We start from the raw sequence: 20,234 nt of genomic DNA, 5'->3' as shown, positions 1-20,234 counted from the left end.
CATCATCACTTTGCTCCTCTTGATCTCCATCTTCGGGGCTCCATGAACTTAGTCCTGATAATATTTGCATATCTATGTTGTAGATCAATTGCTTGTGTATAGCTTCCCCGTTTTATTTATGATATGTTCCTAGAGAAAACTATGTTGAAAGATGTTAGTAGCAATGATGCGGACTAGCTCCGTGATCTAAGGATTCTCCTCATTGTTGCACAGAAGAATTATGTCCTTGATGCACCGCTAGGTGACGGACCTATTGCTGGAGCAGATGCAGACGTTATGAATGTTTGGCAAGCTCGGTATGATGACTACTTGATAGTTTAGTGCGCCATACTTTACGGCTTAGAACCGGGACTTGAAAACGTTTTGAACGCCATGGAGCATATAAGATGTTCCAAGAGCTGAAATTGGTGTTTCAGACCCATGCCTGAGTCGAGAGGTATGAGACCTCTGACAAGTACTGTGCCTACAAGATGGAGGAGAATAGCTCATCCAGTGAGCATGTGCTCAGAATTTCTGAGTATTACAATCACTTGAATCAAGTGGGAGTTAATCTTCCAGATAAGATAGTGATTGACAGAGTTCTCTAGTCACTATCGCCAAGTTACTGGAACTTTGTGATGAACTATAATATGCAAGGGATGACGAAAACGATTACCGAGCTCTTCATAATGCTGAAATCAACGAAGGTAGAAATCAAGAAAAGCATCAAATGTTGATGGTTGACAAGACCACTAGTTTCAAGTAAAACGGCAAGGGAAATAAAGGGGACTTCAAGAATAATGGCAAGCAAGTTGTCACTCCCATGAAGAAGCCCAAAGCTAGACCCAAGCCTGAAACTGAGTGCTTCTACTGCAAAGGAAATGGTCACCAAAAGCGGAATGGCCCCAAATACTTGGCGGATAAGAAGGATGGCAAAGTGATCAAAAGTATATATGATATACCTGTTATTGATGTGTACTTTACTAGTGTTCATAGTAGCCCCTGGGTATTTGATACTGGTTCAGTTGCTATGATTAGTAACTCGAAACAGGAGTTACAAAATGAACAGAGACTAGTTGAGGGCAAGGTGACGATGTGTGTTGGAGTGATTCCAAGGTTGATAAGATCACCATCGCGCACTCCCTTTACCTTCGGGATTAGTGTTGAACCTAAAATAAATGTTATTTGGTGTTTGCGTTGAGCATAAGATGATTGGATCATGTTTATTGCTATACAATTATTCATTTAAGTAAAAGAATAATTGTTATTCTGTTTACATGAATAATACCTTCTGAGGTCATACACCCAAGGTGAATGGTTTACTGAATCTCGATCGTAGTGATACACATATTCATGATATTGATGCCAAAAGATGCAAAGTTGATAATGATAGTGCAAAATACTAGTGGCACTACCTTTTAGGTCATAATAGTGTAAAGCGCATGAAGAAACTCCATGCTGATGGGCTTTTGGAATCACTTGATTATGAATCACTTGATGCTTGCAAACCATGCCTCATGGGCAAGATGACTAAGACTCCATTCTCCGAAACAATGGAGCTAGCAACAGACTTATTAGAAATAATATATACTGATGTATGCGATCCAATAAGTGTTGAGGCTCGCAGCGGGTATCATTATTTTCTGACCTTCACAGATGATTTGAGCAGATATGAGTATATCTACTTAATGAAACACAAATCTGAAACGTTTGAAAAGTTCAAAGAATTTCAGAGTGAAGTGGAGAATCATCGTAACAAGAAAATAAAGTTTCTACGATCTGATCGCGGAGGCGAATATTTGAGTTACGAGTTTGGCCTTCAATTAAAACAAAGTGGAATAGTTTCACAAACTCATGCCACCTAGAACACCATAGAATAATGGTGTGTCCAAACATCGTAACAGTACTTTATTAGATATGGTGCGATTTATGATGTCTCTTACTGATTTACCACTATCGTTTTTGGGTTATGCATTAGAGGCAGCTGCATTCACGTTAAATAGGGCACCATCTAAATCCGTTGAGACGACACCATATGAACTGTGGTTTAGTAAGAAACCTAAGCTGTCGTTTCTTAAAGTTTGGGGTGGCGATGCTTATGTGAAAAGGTTTCAACATGATAAGGTCAAACCCAAATCGAAGAACTACATCTTCATAGGATACCCAAAAGAAACTGTTGGGTACACCTTCTATCACAGATCCGAGGGCAAGATCTTTGTTGCTAAGAGTGGATCCTTTCTAGAGAAGGAGTTTATCTCAAAAGAAGTGAGTGGTAGGAAAGTAGAACTTGATGAGGTAACTGTACCTTCTCTCAAATTGGAAAGTAGTTCATCAGAGAAATCTGTTCCTGTGATACCTACACCAACTAGAGAGGAAGTTAATGATAATGATCATCAAACTTCGGATCAAGTTACTACAGAACTTCGTAGGTCAACCAGAGCACGATCCGCACCAGAGTGGTACGGTAATTGTCACACCCTAGCTAGTTCATGCATTAGAGTGTTGCATCATGTCTACTCTTCCAGAAAATTGAAATGGGGATGACAGAACCCCCAGCACCCCCTGGAAACAACTAGGGTTTACTAAAATTATTTTCAATGAACCTGAAATGCCCTTCTAAAAAGTCCACCCTTTTTGTTTTAGGGTAGAACCTCTAACAAAATGCGTTCACATTTTTCTAGGACACCTAAGATCATTGGATTAAATCATTACCTATTTGCATTTGGGCATTTAAATGCTATATAATATTTTGAATGCCGAAATAATTCTAGAAATAAGTGTGGGCTGTTGGAAATAATCTAAACAGAGCTCCTGATTATTTTCAGGATTTTTGAAGATGCCTAAGTATTTTTAATAAAGCCACACAGTTACAGAAAAAATAGAAAACAGAAATTAAAAGAGAGGGAGGGAACTTACCTGGCCGCAGCCCACCAACCGGCTAACCGGGCGGCCCAACGCTGTGCTGGCCCATGCCAGCCAGGTGCTTCGTCCCTGCCAGGCAGGCACAAAGGTGACGCCGGCGAGTGCGAGCTCACCACGGCGCCACCTGCTTGCCGCCCGCGCCCCTCCACACCTGGGGAAGCCCCACGTCACCGCCCCGACCCCGTGGACACCTCACTCGCTCCCCTGCCTCTCTCCCTCGCTCTCCCGCACCATGGCCGACGCTGCCGCGCCCACACCACCGTGAAACTCGCGTTCGCCGTCGTCCCCGTGCCGCGCTGCCATGCCCAACAGCTTCGCCGTTGTCGTCTCCGTCGAGCAGCCCGAGCCCCGCGCGCTCGCGCGCCCTGCTTCGTCCTCTTCGAGCTCGACTTCACCAAGCACCGCCGCAGATCCCCTTGGCCGTCACCGCCGTAACAGCTCGTCCCCGGCCGCGCCGTCTGCTCCTACGTGATCGCCGTGAGCTCCTACACCTCCCCATCCTCTCCGTTCTCACTCTCGAGCACCATAGCGACTGCACGAAGCATCATCGCACGCGCCACCACTGAGCTCGTCGCCGACGTGACTCCGGCCACACCACCGTGTCTAACACACTCACCGCACTCGCAGGAACCCGTAGCACCACTCCACGCGCCTCGCCGTGCCCCGTAGCCTCGGGTTCGACCTGACCCGAGCTCTGGCAGCTGCACAGCTCGTCGCCGGCGACGTTTCCGGCCACCCCTAGCTCCACCACTGCCACCAAACGACGCGGTTCGTTCCCAGCTACGCGTAGATGGTCTCTACCGTCCATTTGGTCGCCGGAGCACGAGACCCGCACTGCCCTGCCGCGTCTGGCCTCGCCAGTGGCTAAACGCCAGCGACTTTGACCCTGTTTGACCCTGGTTGACCCTGTGTGGGCCCAGGTTGACTCCCCCTGAGTCTATGACAAGTGGGGCCGCTCTGCTAATTAACTTAGATTAGCACTAACTAAATTTAGTTAGTTTAAATAACTACTAACACGGGGGTCCCACTGGTCAGGTTTGACCTAGACCGGCTCCGTTGACCGCTGACGTCACCATGACGCAATGTTGACGCGTTAATTCTATTACTGGAATTATTCTTATACAGGAAATTCCAAAAAATACTACAAACTTCGAAAATTCATAACTTTCAATCTGTAATTCCAAATGCAAAGATTTATATATGAAATTTGATCAGAAAAATTCAATCTTTCCATCTGTAATGGTTTCATGCATGACAAAAAACTTTAACCTTGCTGTTTAGGTGAAACAAACTAATGCACTTATATGACTTACTAACATAAGCTTCCATTTGAAACTTTGATTCAAATAGACTCAAACAAACTTGTTTCACAATGCATTAGCCAGGACACCTCATATTGCCATGTCATAGCATGCATCATGTTGTTGCATATTGCCATGTGATGATTGTGTTATGTGGTGTCTTTCGTGGTAGGTTCTGCCTCCGAGGATATTGACGAGTATCCAACTGAAGGGCAGTACCCTACTACTACTCCATCAGGCAAGCAGCCCCATTGATCATATCGATACAATACCATGTACTCGCTCCTGCTCTCATTTATTGCATTTAAGACAACAACGTTTCAAACTGCTGTGTGCTGCGGTAGTTGAATCCTTATCCTCTGCATGACCTGTCATTGCCACAGTAACTAGATGAAACCCACTAGCATGTGTAGGAGTTGATTGAGCCATGTATGTGTTTCCTACCTTGCTATGCCTGCTATGCTTAGAGTTGTGTCAGGTCTGGTTCATCTGGGTGATGGGCTAGAGTGAAATGATTACGTCGGTAATGTGAGGGATGTGTTGAACATGTTTTGGTAAAGGTATCGATGAGAGGCCATGTAGGAGTACATGGTGGGTTGTTTCATTGAGGCCGTCCCTAAGAACTGAGATCTGTATGCATGATTTAAGATTCAGCTACTACCACACATTGGGCCCTGAAATATGACCCCGCTTGACTTACTGATCCCTCTCGTCCTCTGTCCAGGAGTTGAAACTAGTTTCTGTTGTTTATAGGTTATGTGTTGGCGGCCGTGCGTAGCGCTGACCCCAGGGGTGGGCTATGATGCGGTAGATACACCATGGCACGATGTACCGAGTCGCCCATTTGGTGTCTCGGGAACCCTGCACACATCGTTTGGGGCCATTGAGGAAACCCCGGACGGATTTCCTTGCGGTTGGAACCCGAATAGGCGATAAACCTGGACTAGAGACTTGTGCGGTTAGTCAGGTCGTGGTCTACACCCACGTCGGCTTTTGCTTGAAGTCTGCCGAGCACATGTCGTGTGCAGACGGTAAGTGGTGGAAACATGTGTGACGAAGTACACCCCTACAGTGTATAAAACTACTCGAATAGCCGCGTCCACGGTAAAGGACTACTTGGTCGCTTATACAGTTCATAGACAAGTTAATGGTTACTACTAAAAGACTCAAGATAAGTGTGAGTACCGAGGATGGCCCTCTCGTAGGATGACGAGGGAGGATCCACGATGGAGTATTGTGTTGGTGTTTAGTGGACTTGTGTGCGAAAACTATTTTACAAGTGGTGTCTCATAGGATAGCTTAGCCAAGAGCCAAAGCTGGCTTGCTGCAATAACTCCACCACCTTCTTGAGAATGAGCATGTATAGTAGGATATGTTGTAAGACTTGCTGAGTACCTTTGTACTCATGTTGCTTTAATTACTGTTTTCAGACGACAACACCGCCCTTCCGATGGGTTTTACATAGACCTCGACATCGATGAGTGACTTGCCACCCAGGTGGTGATTCTGGCCATGGAGGGCCCTATGTAGATAGACAGGCTTCGTCAAGCCTTCTTTCTTTCTAGTGTCTGTACTCAGACTAGTTTGCTTCCGCATGTGCTTGTATGCTTGTATGACTTGAGTGTCGGGTCATGTGACCCCTACCTGTATGAACATGTTATGTATGGCTCTCCGGAGCCTTTAAATAAAGTACTTTGAGTTGTAGTTTTGTTGTGATGCCATGTTGTATTTACACATATCGAGCATATTGTGTCTATGATTGAAATGCTTGGTATGTGTGGGATCCGACAATCTAGTTGTTTATCCTTGGCAGCCTCTCTTATGGGGAAATGTAGTCTAGTGCTTCCATGAGCCATAGTAGTCCGCTACAGCCCGGTTCACCGGAGTCCTGCTAGCCCAGCACTACTACTCAGGACACTTCACTGGCCGGCAAGTGCTTCACTTCGTTCCTGTGTCTTTCCCTTCGGGGAAATGTCACGCGGTGACATCCGGAGTCCTGCCTAGCCTGCTACAGCCCGGGTTCCCCGAGTCCTGTTAGCCCAGTGCTACAACCCGATTCACACGCTGCTGACCGACATGCTCGATGTGATTCATGTATGCATGTCCCATAGGTTAGTGCCGCTTTGGGTTCACGACTAGCCATGTCGGCCTGGGTTCTCTGTCATATGGATGCTAGCGACACTATCATATACGTGAGCCAAAAGGCACAAACGGTCCCGGGCCATGGTAAGGCGACACCCGTGGGAATACCGTGCGCGAGGCCGCAAAGTGATATGAGGAGTTACCGGCTAGATTGATGTGACTTGGAATCGGGGTCCTGACAGTAATCCTGTACTGGAAGTCATGTTACTTGACCATGATGAACTTGCAAACTACGAGGAAGCGATTATGAGCCCAGATTCCACAAAATGGCTTGAGGCCATGAAATCTGAGATGGGGTCCATGTATGAGAACAAAGTATGGACTTTGGTGGACTTTCCCAATGATCGGCAAGCCATAGAGAATAAATGGATCTTCAAGAGGAAGACATACGCTGATAGTAGTGTTACTGTCTACAAAGCTCGAATTGTCGAAAAACAGTTTTTGACAAGTTCTAGGTGTTGACTAGGATGAGATTTTCTCATTCGTAGCGATGCTTAAGTCTGTCCGAATCATCTTAGCAAATTGACACATTTTATGAAATCTAGCAAATGGATATCAAAACTACATTCCATAATGGATTTCTTAGATGCAACCAGAAGGTTTTGTCAATCCTAAAGTGCTAACAAAATGTGCAAGCTCCAGCGATCCATCTATGGACTGGTGCAAGCATCTCGGAGTTGGAATATACACTTTGATAAGTTGATCAAAGCATATAGTTTTATACAGACTTGCCGTGAAGCATGTATTTACAAGAAAGTGAGTGGGAGCACTACAACCTTTCTAATAAGTATATGTGAATGACATATTGTTGATCAAAAATGATGTAGAATTTTCTGGAAAGCATAAAGGAGTGTTTGAAAGGAGTTTTTCAAAGAAAGACCTCGGTGAAGCTGCTTACACATTGAGCATCAAGATCTATAGAGATAGATCAAGACGCTAGATAAGATTTTTCAGTGAGTACATACTTTGACAAGATTTTGAAGTAGTTCAAAATAGAACAATCAAAGAAGGAGTTCTTGCCTATGTTGCAAGGTGTAAAGTTGAGTAAGACTCAAAACACGACCACGACAGAAAATAGAAAGAGAATGAAAAGTCATTCCCTATGCCTCAGTCATAGGTTCTATAAACTATGCTATGCTGTGTACCAGACCTATTGTATACCTTAGCATGATTTTGGCAAGGGAGTACAATAGTGATCTAGGAGTAGATCACTGGACAGCGGTCAAAATTATCCTTAGAGGACTAAGGAAATATTTCTCGGTTATGGAGGTGATAAAAGAGTTCATCGTAAAGAGTTACGTCGATGCAAGCTTTTGACACCGATCTAGATGAATCTGAGTCTCAATCTAGATACATATTGAAAGTGGGAGCAATTAGCTAGAGTAGCTCCGTGTAGAGCATTGTAGGCATAGAAAATCAGAGCCGGACTGCCTATAGGTTCGCTGAGCCAAACTGGTCGATGTCGAGTCTAGAAATGCTTTAGTTATATGTAGGGGAATTGATTGTGGGAGGGAACGTAAGGCTCTTTTACTCCTTGACCTTATGCCCTCTGATCTGAGTCATTCTCTTATCATTCTACGTGGGTTAAGGACTAGGCTTTCTTCTCTCTATCAGGTTCACGTGTTACTAATCTGTAGTAACTAATAGGATTGTTGTTACAAGCCTCAATTCAATTTCTACTATTTTTAGTATGTTGTCAGTTGAACCAGAACCTTGAAATGATGTTGTTGAGTGGTTTTGCAAACTGTTGTGAATGACTGAAATCTTTTTCTGAGCATTTACAGCCGTTATGTTGTCCGATTTCTCCTAGAAAATTCTAATGCCTTTGCATTATTCTATGCTTTCAGATGGCCACCCGTTCCTAGAACCAAGTGGTTCGTCTGACAAGGTGCCTCGATGTACCTGGTCACACGGACATGCTGGCCAAGTGATGGCCGAGATAGGCTATGGATGGTATCCAGAGTATACCGCCGAGGAGCAGTTCCGAGACTTCAATCAGAGCCAATACCTTTGTACCATCAGGATATACCCCTCTTATCCTGGAGCCACTGAACCCCTCGACTGCCCTTATGGACTTGGGGTTACTATCGAGATGTCCATGCAGGACACAACTTACTCAATGACGACTATCATTCGAGCCAGAACTGCCTTGCTTAGGAACATCGAATTTCGCTACATGCCAGCCTCACTCCCTGGGGCACAGGGGTGCTATCAGGCTTTGTACTGTGACTCTACACATGAGGATTCACTACTCCGCACCACTGCCGAGATGCTCGAGGACAAGGACCGCGAAAATCGTGCCTTGCGGATGGAGCTCTTCAACTCTTGTTCTGACCACTGGGCCACTTTGATCCGGTTTGCACCTGCTGTGCAGGCTGGATACATGGACATGAGGGACCTATACCCCGTGCGGTCTGGGTTGCCAGATTGTATGGACTGGCGCGATGTAGGAGGCATTACCTCTCCTCATGGTCCCCGTCTGCCACCATTTGTTGGACCAAGGCCACATCCGAGTCCCTATGGACCGCAAGCTCCACAGGACCGTCTGTTCCTAGATGATCATGTTCCGCTTCCAGGTTTTGGTGGTGACTTTTATGAAGATTACTACGGAAACGTCTGAGTTGGTAGTAGCTTCATTAGTATTGTAATAGTTGTATTCCCCACAGTCCTGCATGACTCGTGGGATACGACTTGGTGTGTATCACGTTCCGGAGGTGTAGAAAAATAATGTATAGGAGCTTGGAATGCCTCCGATGAGATGTATCGTCTTCCACCATAGTTGTACTCTAGCCTGGGCTTGTTCTAAACTATGTATGGTGTGTATGACCGATGGTATATATATGGCAGTTTCTATATTACCATGTCATGCAATGAACATCTCAGCATTCCATGTTATCCATTACATTCCGCACTTCCTTGCCAGGATTGTGCCATCCTTGTCTAAACCATTGTCTTGTTTTTCCTAGGATGGTCAACACCCGCAACAACCCAGCCGCCCCGGAGTAGGGTGAAGCCAGTGCAGCTAGGGATGAGAATCTGCCTCACCCGCCTTCTCTGGCCGAAGTTATGCTGGAGGCAGAAAGAAACAAGCGTGAGACTAACCGCTTGCTTGAGCGGATTGAGCAGAACACTGCACGTCATCAGAGAAACGACTTGGTGTCGATCAATGACTTTATCAAGTTGTATCCACCAAAGTTTAATCATTCCGTCGAGCCCCTCGATGCGGATGATTGTCTTCACAGCATCACCCATAAGCTATGTTCTGCCAACGTAGCCGAAGCTGATAAGGTTACCTACGCTGCCTATCACCTCGAAGGCCCTGCTAGCCTTTGGTGGGAAAACTTCGAGGCTATGCGCCCGGCTGGCCAAATCACTACTTGGGCTGATTTCAGTGAGGCTTTCCATGAGCATCACATACCAGAGGGTCTCATGGATCGTAAGCGGGAAGAATTCTGTAATTTCACCCAAGGCAGACTGACCGTGGATGCATACAGTCGTGAGTTTGTGAATCTGGCACGTTATGCTCCTGAAGAGGTATCCACCGACGCCAAGAAGCAGGCAAGGTTCCATAAGGGACTTAGCCCCGAGCTTCGCTGCGATCTTCGTCTGCACAAGTGCACCTCTTTCCAGAAGCCGGTCAATAAGGCCATCAGTGCTGAGATAGGTCAGACTGATTATGACGCTTCACGCAAGCACTCTCGTGATTTTGGTTCTTCATCCGGCTCTAGATCTCAGAAGCGCCGGGTGTGGATTCCAAACACAGCGCTGCCACCCAGGTTCACTCCGAGGCCATCCTTTGAGGCGCCTCGCCCTAACCAGCAGTTTGCACCATCTAAGACCTATGGTGGCCCCGCTGCTAATGTTTCTCCACGCCCCAATGTTGTGACATGTTTCAAGTGTGGAGAGCCGGGTCACTACAGTCGAGAGTGTCCCTAGAACAACAACCCCAACCAGTCTGGAAAGTCCGTTGGCCATGGTAAGCCAGCAGGAAAGACATTCTATGCCAAGCCAGCCACCACTACACGTGGGCATGTCAACTATGTCTCAGCTGAGGAGACTCGTGATGATCCTAACGTCGTCCTTGGTACGCTCCTTGTTAATTGCCATCCGGCATCTGTTCTTTTCGATACTGGAGCATCTCATTCATTCATATCTGAGAGCTATGCTCGATTGCATAACACGACATTCTGTGACATGCCCATTTCCATGGTAATTCAAACTCCCGGTTCCAAATGGCAAACTTCTAGAGTAAGCCATGGGAATGACATTCTTGTTGATAGACTTGTCTTCCTTGCATCCTTAATAGCTCTCAAGTCCTCGGACATAAACATCATCTTGGGTATGGACTGGATGTCAGCCCATTATGCTAAGATTGATTGCTCTACTAGAACTGTTCAGCTTACTCACCCATCAGGCAAGACAGTCAATGTCTTAACTCGAGTGGCCAAGCGCCAGCTTTACTCCCTAAATGCCAGCCCCCTTCCAGACCTTGAAGATATTCCGATAGTCCGAGACTTCCCAGATGTCTTTCCAGAAGAACTGCCAGGTGTTCCACCTGACAGGGATGTCGAGTTCGTGATAGACCTTGTTCCAGGAACCGTCCCAATTTCTAGAAGACCCTATAAGATGGCACCCTTAGAACTAGCCGAGCTTAAGAAACAAATCGATGAGTCCTTGAAAAAGGGTTTCATCCGTCCTAGTTCTTCTCCTTGGGCTTGCCCCGTCCTCTTCGTCAAGAAGAAGGATGGAACGGATCAGATGGTTGTAGATTACCGACCTATCAACTTGGTCACTATCAAGAACAAGTATCCGCTCCCCAGGATCAATCATCTGTATGATCAGCTCGCTGGATCCTTAGTCTTCTCCAAAATGGATTTGAGGTTGGGCTACCATCAAATCAAAATCAAGAATGGGGACATTCCTAAAACGGATTTTGTTACTCGTTATGGCCAATCACTACAAAAAATACATTTCTGTGATGATACGTGTTTGTCACAGTAGGTCGCGTTTTTTGTCATGCATGTACATCCATGAAAAATTTATGACAGAATCAAGATAGTCATACCTGTGCTGTCGTAGAAGTGTTCCATGACATTACCAAAATTATCATCACGGAAGTGTCCACTTCCATGAGGATAAATCGCGCGTCACAAAGTGCTTTCGTCAAGGGTGACCGACACGTGGCATCCACCATAACGGAACACCGTTAAGCTATCGGGTCGAGTTTTGGATCCGATAACCCGTTAACAGCCCCGACCAATGGGGATTTTCCACGTGTAAAATCATCATTGGCTAGAGGAAACACGTGTCGGCTCATCGTTGGGACAGATGTCATCCACTCATTGGACAGGAGGCGCCTATGATAGGTCGACACTTGGCACGGCCCAACAGTGGCCCATTCCGGTGAAAAAGGCCGACCCAGTAAAAATTAGCAGGCCGACCCATATAAGGCCTACTTGTGTCAGGTCCATTTAAGCCCACGGCCCATACGAGATGTGCCAATTCGACTCGTTAAAGATTTGACACCATTGCAGCCCATCGTCAGTTCGAGCCCGTTAACAGCCCTCTATATATTTGGGCTCAGTATTGGCCCGATTAGATTTCGGCCTGTTAACGGCCCATTTAATGGATGGGCCAATTTTCAGGATGTACATCTTTCGGCCTTTTAGCGACCCATTTTAATGTTGGGCTAATTTTCGGCCCGGTGTGTCTTTCAGCCTGTTGACGGACCATAAATCTGATGGGCCATTTGTAGTCGGACCTGAGTTTCGGCATTTTAGTGGCCCATTTAATTGTAGGGCCAATTTCTGGCCCGGTGTCACTTTCAGCCTGTTGACGACCCATAAATCAGTTGGGCCAATTGTAGTCGGACTTGAGTTTTGGCCTTTTAGTGACCCATTTAAGTGTTGGGCCAATTCCCTACCCTATGTGCCTTTTAGCCTGTTAACGGACCATAAATGATTTGGGCCATTTGAAGTCGGACCTTAGTTTTGGCCTCTTAACGGCCCATGCCCTTCATGGTCCAATACCAGCCCAGTTTCTCTTTCGGCCTGCTAAAGGCCCACAACACAGTTGGGTCGTTTACAATATGACCTGACTTTCGGCCTCTTAGTGGCCCATGCTCTTCATGGTCCAATACAAGCCCGCTGTCTCTTTTGGCCTGCTAAAGGCCTACAGTATAGTTGGGCCATATGTAGCCCAAACTTAGTAACGGCCTGTTAACGGCCCGTGAAATAAATTGGGGCCACCTGTTGCCCGCTTCGATGTTGGCCTGTTAATGACCCGGGAGGTAAGAGGGCCGACCATTAACTTTCGGCCTAGTAATGGCCCATTAACTTAATGGGCCCACTAAAGTTCGTTCATGTCTTTAGGCCAAATTAGATAATTTGAGCCCATTACGACGAGCAAAGGTACGACATACAGGGAATAACGTTGCACATCCAGAATATATTACATGAAATTACATCCACTGGGCAATCAAAGATTGATGCCAGTGCAAATAAATGAGCAGAACCTAACCATCTACAACGTCACAATCTGCAACCTCAGCATAGATAACGCCCATAAGCATGTGGGCAAGTTCTTGCTGCTTTGCCACACTGTCTCTGAAAACATTGATCAGTTGTTGTGTCACACGACTCTGCACCTCTAATTCATCCACCATTTCCATCATTGCTTCATCCATTAATTGGTTGACAAACATACATTTATTCCGTTGCATTTGAGACAGAGGATACTGAACAGATTCAGATGGCGATTTTGGTAGGCTTGTATTATTGATAGTGGAGAGTGTCTTGACCACTTCATCATAACATAGATTAGGATGGGAACCACACAGATTAATCATGAGTTATTGCCATATTACCTGGCCTAGATTTACTGGAAATAAACAATGCGGTTGCCTTGCTGTTTTCAGAGTTTGTCTTCTTATCTTCAGCAGCCTGCACAAAATTAACACACTAGCATTGGCCAAGTCAGATAATAGGAAAGCAACATTGACACAACGAACGTTTGGGCAACTAGCCTACACCAAATTAACACAATATGGCACAACTATCATCAGCCAGGTAAGGTAATACGAAAGCAACATTGACACAATGAATGAATGGGCAACCAGAGAAGCACTAACATTCAGTAATGTGCGTGATATGAGATAGCACATTCATGCAGCTCAGTATGCAAAACTACCGGGCAGTTTTCCTTACAAAAATCAACATTGGCGCCTTTAACATTTTGCTATAACTAATTTTAGATCAGATAAAGGTTAGATTCACGCCGATTAACAAAATACATGCCGATGTAAAAAATATAGTGATATACAACAGGTACTTACATCAGCACTGGAGCACAGAGAATTCTCGGAAGATATTTTCCTCGAATACGATCCCAATGGAGGAAGTCTTGTATCGTTTAACCTTATTTTCTAAAAGAGAGATGGGTAAGAAACATGTAGAAAATATGATCAGAATGCTATAAAATTTCATGATGCGAGGATACGCACCCGCTTCTTAGAATGGAGTTGACATTCTTTTGCTGGACTGGAGCGGACTAGTTCTTTGGCCACTGGAATCTGCTTATTATCAGTGGGAGTTGGGTTTCTCTGTGCTGGAGCAGTATCTATGAAAAATGGAGTTGGTTTATTATCTCCTGGCGTTTGGATCTTTTGCAAAGACCTGGTTTGTAACCCTTCAGATTCTAACATAGCCGTCTTCCCCTTGCATGCCTTATATAGAAGAATGGTGATTCAGTTATAAAACATGCTACATCACAGATGGAATAGGTACTGAAGAATAGAAAAGCATGAAATATTGACATGTATTCACTCCATCCGGAAATAAATGGATGGGTCTAGGCGTATTTCAGTTCTAGATACATCCAGTTTTATCCATTCCTGCGACATTTAATCCAGACGGAGGGAGTATGATGTAAGATCTAGGGATACGACAGGACAACACAGTAAAAAAACACTGAAAAACCCACTGCAGAACCAAAGTATTCAAACCCACTGATATGAGATAGTACACTCATGCAGCTCAGGATGCAAAACTACCAGGCAGTTTTCCTTGCAAAAATCAACATTGTGGCCTTTAATCATACATTTTTTTACAACTAAATTTAGATCAGATAAAGGTTGGATTCACACCGATTAACAAAATACATGCTGATGTAAAAATATAGTGATATACAACAGGTACTTACATCTACATTGGAGCACAGATAAATCCTGCAAGAATCTTTCCTCATAAACGATACCATTGCAGAAAATCTTCTATCTGCGAAGCTTATTTTCTAAAAGAGAGATGGGTAAGAAACATGTAGAAAATATGATCAGCATGCTATAAAATTTCATGATGCAAGGATACGAGTTGACATATTTTTGCTGGACTGGAGCGGACTAGTTCTTTGGCCACTGGAATCTGCTTATTATCAGTAGGAGTTGGGCTTCTCTATGCTGGAGCAGTATCTATAAACACTGGAGTTGGTTTATTATCTCCTGGCGTTTGGATCTTTTGCAAAGGCCTTGTTTGTAACCCTTCAGATTCTAACATAGTCGTCTTCCCCTTCACGCCTTCTATAGAAGAATGGTGCTTTAATTATAAAACATGCGGCAACAGAGAGATGGAATAGGTACTGAAGAATAGAAAGGCATGACATATTGACATGTATTACCTCCATCCGGAAAAAAATGGATGGGTCTAGGTGTATTTCAGTTCTAGATACATCCTTTTTTATCCATTTCGGCAACATGTAATCCGGACGGAGGGAGTATGGTGTAAGAGCTAGGGATACGACAGGACAACACAGCAAAGAAAAACACTAGTTGAATGTAAAACTGTATGCTAGCGGAATACGTACAGAAATAACTAAGGCAACATACACGTGTATGATTGGGAAAATAAGATGTCATTGCAATAGAGCACTAGAACATCACATCAATGTAAAAAAACATGGTATGGTAGACAGATGAAGTACATACTGATGAATAACAATGCATAAGATATTCAAAAGCATGATGTCCAAATTAAGCAGATGGCATTGCGATAGAGTAGAATGACAGTACTTGAATTTGAAAACATGTTATCATGAATGGAATAGGCACTGAAAAATAGGAAGGCATGACATATTTACATGCATGATTAGCATGCTAAGCACATGGCATTGCAACAGAGGAAAGCTACATGATATGTATCGTTTGTACTCGAGATTAACTAGATGGCACACAAAAGTATTAAAGAACAACATAGGAAATACTAGAGGTGGTATAATACTATAATCACCAGCCTGTGGGATAACATTGGCTGATGGATGATAACTATGGAACAGTGTTACCTAAAGAACAAGTGAAAGGATCGAGAAGAGGTGTCTAGAGGGGGGGTGATTAGACCCTAAGTGCCAAAAGTTGCAGTTTTTAATTTTTTAATATTCTTAAGTTTAAGTGGAGTTTAAGCACAAGTTTAACAAACACAATACATATCAAGCAAGCATGCAATGAGCAGCGGAAAGTAAAGCATGCAACTTGCAAGAATGTAAAGGGAAGGGTTTGGAGTATTCAAACGCAATTGGAGACACGGATGTTTTTGGCGTGGTTCGGATAGGGGGTGCTATCGTACATCCACGTTGATGGAGACTTCAACCCACGACCCACGGAGGGTAACAGTTGCGCGAGTCCACGGAGGGCTCCACCCACGAAGGGTCCACGAAGAAGCAACCTTGTCTATTCCATCTCGGCCGTCGCCCACGAAGGACTTGCCTCACTAGCGGTAGATCTTCATGAAGTAGGCGATCTCCTTGCCCTTACAAACTCCTTGGTTCAACTCCACAATCTTGTTGGAGGCTCCCAAGTGACACCTAGCCAATCTAGGAGACACCACTCTCCAAGAAGTAACAAATGGTGTGTTGATGATGAACTCCTTGCTCTTGTGCTTCAAATGATAGTCTCCCCAACACTCAACTCTTTCTCACAGGATTTGGATTTGGTGGAAAGAAGATTTGAGAGGAAAGCAACTTGGGAAGGCTAGAGATCAAGATTCATATGGTTGGAATGGAATATCTTGACCTCAACACAAGTGTAGGTGGTTCTCTCTCAGAAAATGTGTATAGGAAGTGTAGGTATGTTCTGATGGCTCTCTCCACGAATGAAGAGTGGGTGGAGGGGTATATATATAGCCTCCACACAAAATCTAACCGTTACACACAATTTGCCAAACTCGGTGGGACCGAATGGTTAAACTCGGTCGGACCGATTCAGCAAACCTAGTGACCGATAGGATTTTCGGTGGGACTGAGATGCAACTCGGTAGGACTGATATGGTTAGGGTTAGGGCATAACATAATCTCGGCGTGACCGATTACACAAACTCGGTGGGACCGATTTTGGTAATAAGCTAACCAGAGAGTTGGTCAGGCAAACTCGGTGGGACCGATTACACAAACTCGGTGGGACCCATTTTGGTAATAAGCTAACCAGAGAGTTGGTCAGGCAAACTCGGTGAGACCGAGATCCCTATCGGTGAAACTGATTTGCTAGGGTTTGTGGCAATGGCTATGACATCTGAAACTCGGTGGCACCGGATAGATAGAATCAGTGGGGCCGAGTTTGACTTTTGGTTTAGGTCATATGTGGATGTGGGAAGGTAGTTGAGGGTTTTGGAGCATATCACTAAGCACTTTGAGCAAGCAAGCCATTAAGCAACACCTCATCCCCTCTTGATAGTATTGGCTTTTCCTATAGACTCAATGTGATCTTGGATCTCTAAAATAGAAAATGTAGAGTCTTGATCTTGAAGCTTGAGCCAATCCTTTGTCCTTAGCATCTTGAAGGGGTTCCACATCCTCTAGTCCATGCCACTCCATTGTTGAACTTATCTGAAACATACTAGGTAAAAGTGTTAGTCCAACAAGAGATATGTTGACCTTAATTACCAAAACCACCCAGGGAGCACTTGTGCTTTCAATCTCCCCCTTTTTGGTAATTGATGACAACATACATCAAAGCTTTAGATAAAGGTATAGAGAATAGCAAGTAAAGCTTTGGAAAGACATGTAACATGCATAGGCTCCCCCTACATGTATGCAATCATGTGAATATTGAATATAGGAGCATGTGAATGCGTAAACATGACAGAGTAAGCAATGTGTTACATGTATCTTGGCTATATGCATCAGAGCACATGATGTGAATGTGAGAAATGTACCTTAATGCTCATGAGTCCTTCTTGCAAAAGTATGTACATCAGCAAGAACTTCTCATTCACATGACTGTGATGCATATACTTACCTTGTGGTCTTGAGTTGGCTTAGGATGGGATGAACCTGCGCAAACAAGGTTAAATAACACAGATACACCTACTGACCAGAGCAAGCAAGAGAAACCACAAGAGAACCAAGACTGGGATGACACGTAGAGTGAGTACTAAGTACCACATTGGATATAGACATGTCCCCAAAGGTAAAGATATGCAATAAAATCAGAGATTTCCTTCCCTTAGATGTCTTGCTCCCCCTGGATCTGCATGGGATATTGGGAGAAGATAGGGAACAGAAAATCAGAGCAACAAAAAAGGAAACAACAGAGCTTGAGCTAAAGCAAGCAACCAAACATGTCTTTCCCCTCTTAAAGACATGTGACATCTCTCCCCTTGAACACCAAGCATCTGGGGTCTTTGATGATTTTACTTTCTCCTAGTTGAGAAACTCTCTCCCCCTGAGTATTCTCTCTTTCTCCCCCTATAGGAAGGATTAAGCTTTGATGTGATCTCTCTCTCCCCCTTTGACATCAATTTCCAAGAAGGGCTCTTCTGGACATGTGATACAAATGGGTTGGTCCTCGAGTCACAAAGCAAAGCAGCATGTCTAATATGATGCTGGTAGAGGACAAGAATCATTGAGTGGAGCTGGAGCAAACAGAAATCAGGAATAAGTGGCAAGTTGGTTTTCCTGTGGTGGAATCGGTGACTCCGAGTTGTGTGCTTCGGTTGCACCGAAAGATTTCAGTTGGGACAAAGAGAACAAACCGGTGTGGCCGAGTTCATCAGAGTGAAACCACTTGTCACCTCAGCTCACTAGACAAGTAAGATCTCACAAGGATATGCAAGGAATTAACTGAAAGATTTGCAATGAATTGGATGCAGAAAATGCAGAACAAAAAGGAAAGAAAACAAACTAAAAGTTCTAGATGAAGTTTTTTTGAAAGGGGAAACAAATATGCAACTGCAAAAGCACAGAGAAACACTAGAGAACTTCATCTAGAAATGGTCAGTGACAAAGTCACCTATGTTAGAGTATGTTGACTTAGGAGTCAAGTGAGAGCACTTGATCATAGGTCATACTCATCGTTTAAGCTCAAAATGGGGTTACCATTTTTCGTTTAAGCATCTTGATGTATTCACATATTGTCGGGTTGCTTTGACTCATGACTTGGAGTAAAGCTTCTCTAAGATGGAATAACATACCTTGGGTGATGGTGTTGTAGTTGAACTTGTGTGGGTTGCTCAAGGTTGATGTAGTTCATCAAGGGTTGGGAGCACCGCTTGGAGTTTGAGTTCATCTACCTACATGGGTTAGCTTTGCAAGGAAGAGCACTTGTGTATCCAAAATGACAATCACGAGACTTAACATAGAATTTGTCAAAGGATATGTTTGAATGGTTTCGTGCTTCCTTGTCTTCAACCACCATTGTGTAGAGACTTGGTGATGTAGAGATTGCTCAAGATGTGAGTGAGTTGCAATCTCATAGATTTAGATTCAACCAAGTACCTACACGGGTTAGATAACATGCAAGGTACAAATATATCCAAGACATATGAATAGCATCATAAGAGAAATATCAAGGATTAGTCATAGGCTCATGCCCCGCATCTATCAAATGGAGTTCCTACTCCAAGTTTGAAGCATCAATGATGTTCAATTCACCTCTCAACCTGCAAAACACTTTCTCATCAAGTGGTTTAGTGAATATATCCGCTAATTGCTTATCGGTGCGAACATGCTTAAGGTTAATGTCCCCTTTGGCAACATGATCTCGAATGAAATGATGACGAACTTCAATATGCTTAGTTCGAGAATGTTGCACGGGATTGTGAGCAATCTTAATAGCACTTTCATTGTCACATAGCAATGGAACATGTTTCACATATATCCCATAATCTTTAAGAGTTTGGGTCATCCAAAGTAATTGAGCGCAACATGAACCAGCGGCAATGTATTCCGCTTCGGCGGTGGATAAGGATACCGAGTTTTGTTTCTTGGAAGACCAAGACACAAGAGATCTACCAAGGAATTGACAAGTACCCGAAGTGGATTTTCGATCAACCTTGTCTCTGGCATAGTCCGAATCGGAGTAGCCAACAAGATCAAAAGAGGACCTCTTAGGATACCAAATGCCAAAATTTGGTGTATGGATTAGGTATCTCACTATCCTTTTCACAGCCTTAAGATGACACTCTTTAGGAGCAGCTTGATATCGTGCACACATGCACACACTTAGCATAATATCGGACGAGAGGCACATAGATATAACAATGAACCAATCATAGAGAGATAAACGTTTTGATCAACCAGTTCACCATCTTTGGTCAAATCAAGATGTCCACTAGTAGGCATGGGTGTAGTCATACCTTTGCATTCTTGCATATTGAACTTCTTGAATAAGTCCTTGGTGTACTTTGTTTGAGAGACAAAGGTACCTTCCTTAGTTTGCTTGATTTGCAAACCGAGAAAGAAATTGAGTTCACTCATCATAGACATCTCAAACTTCTCCGACATAAGCTTTCCAAACTTCTCACTAAAATGAGGGTTAGTTGAACCAAATATGATATCATCAACATAAATTTGGCACACAAATAGTTCTCCATTAACCCTTTTAGTAAAAAGAGTAGAATCAATTTTACC

This window comes from Triticum urartu, chromosome 2, assembly GCF_003073215.2.
Source record: "Triticum urartu cultivar G1812 chromosome 2, Tu2.1, whole genome shotgun sequence".
Taxonomy (NCBI): Eukaryota; Viridiplantae; Streptophyta; class Magnoliopsida; order Poales; family Poaceae; genus Triticum; species Triticum urartu.
This window is presented reverse-complemented; position numbering follows the sequence as displayed.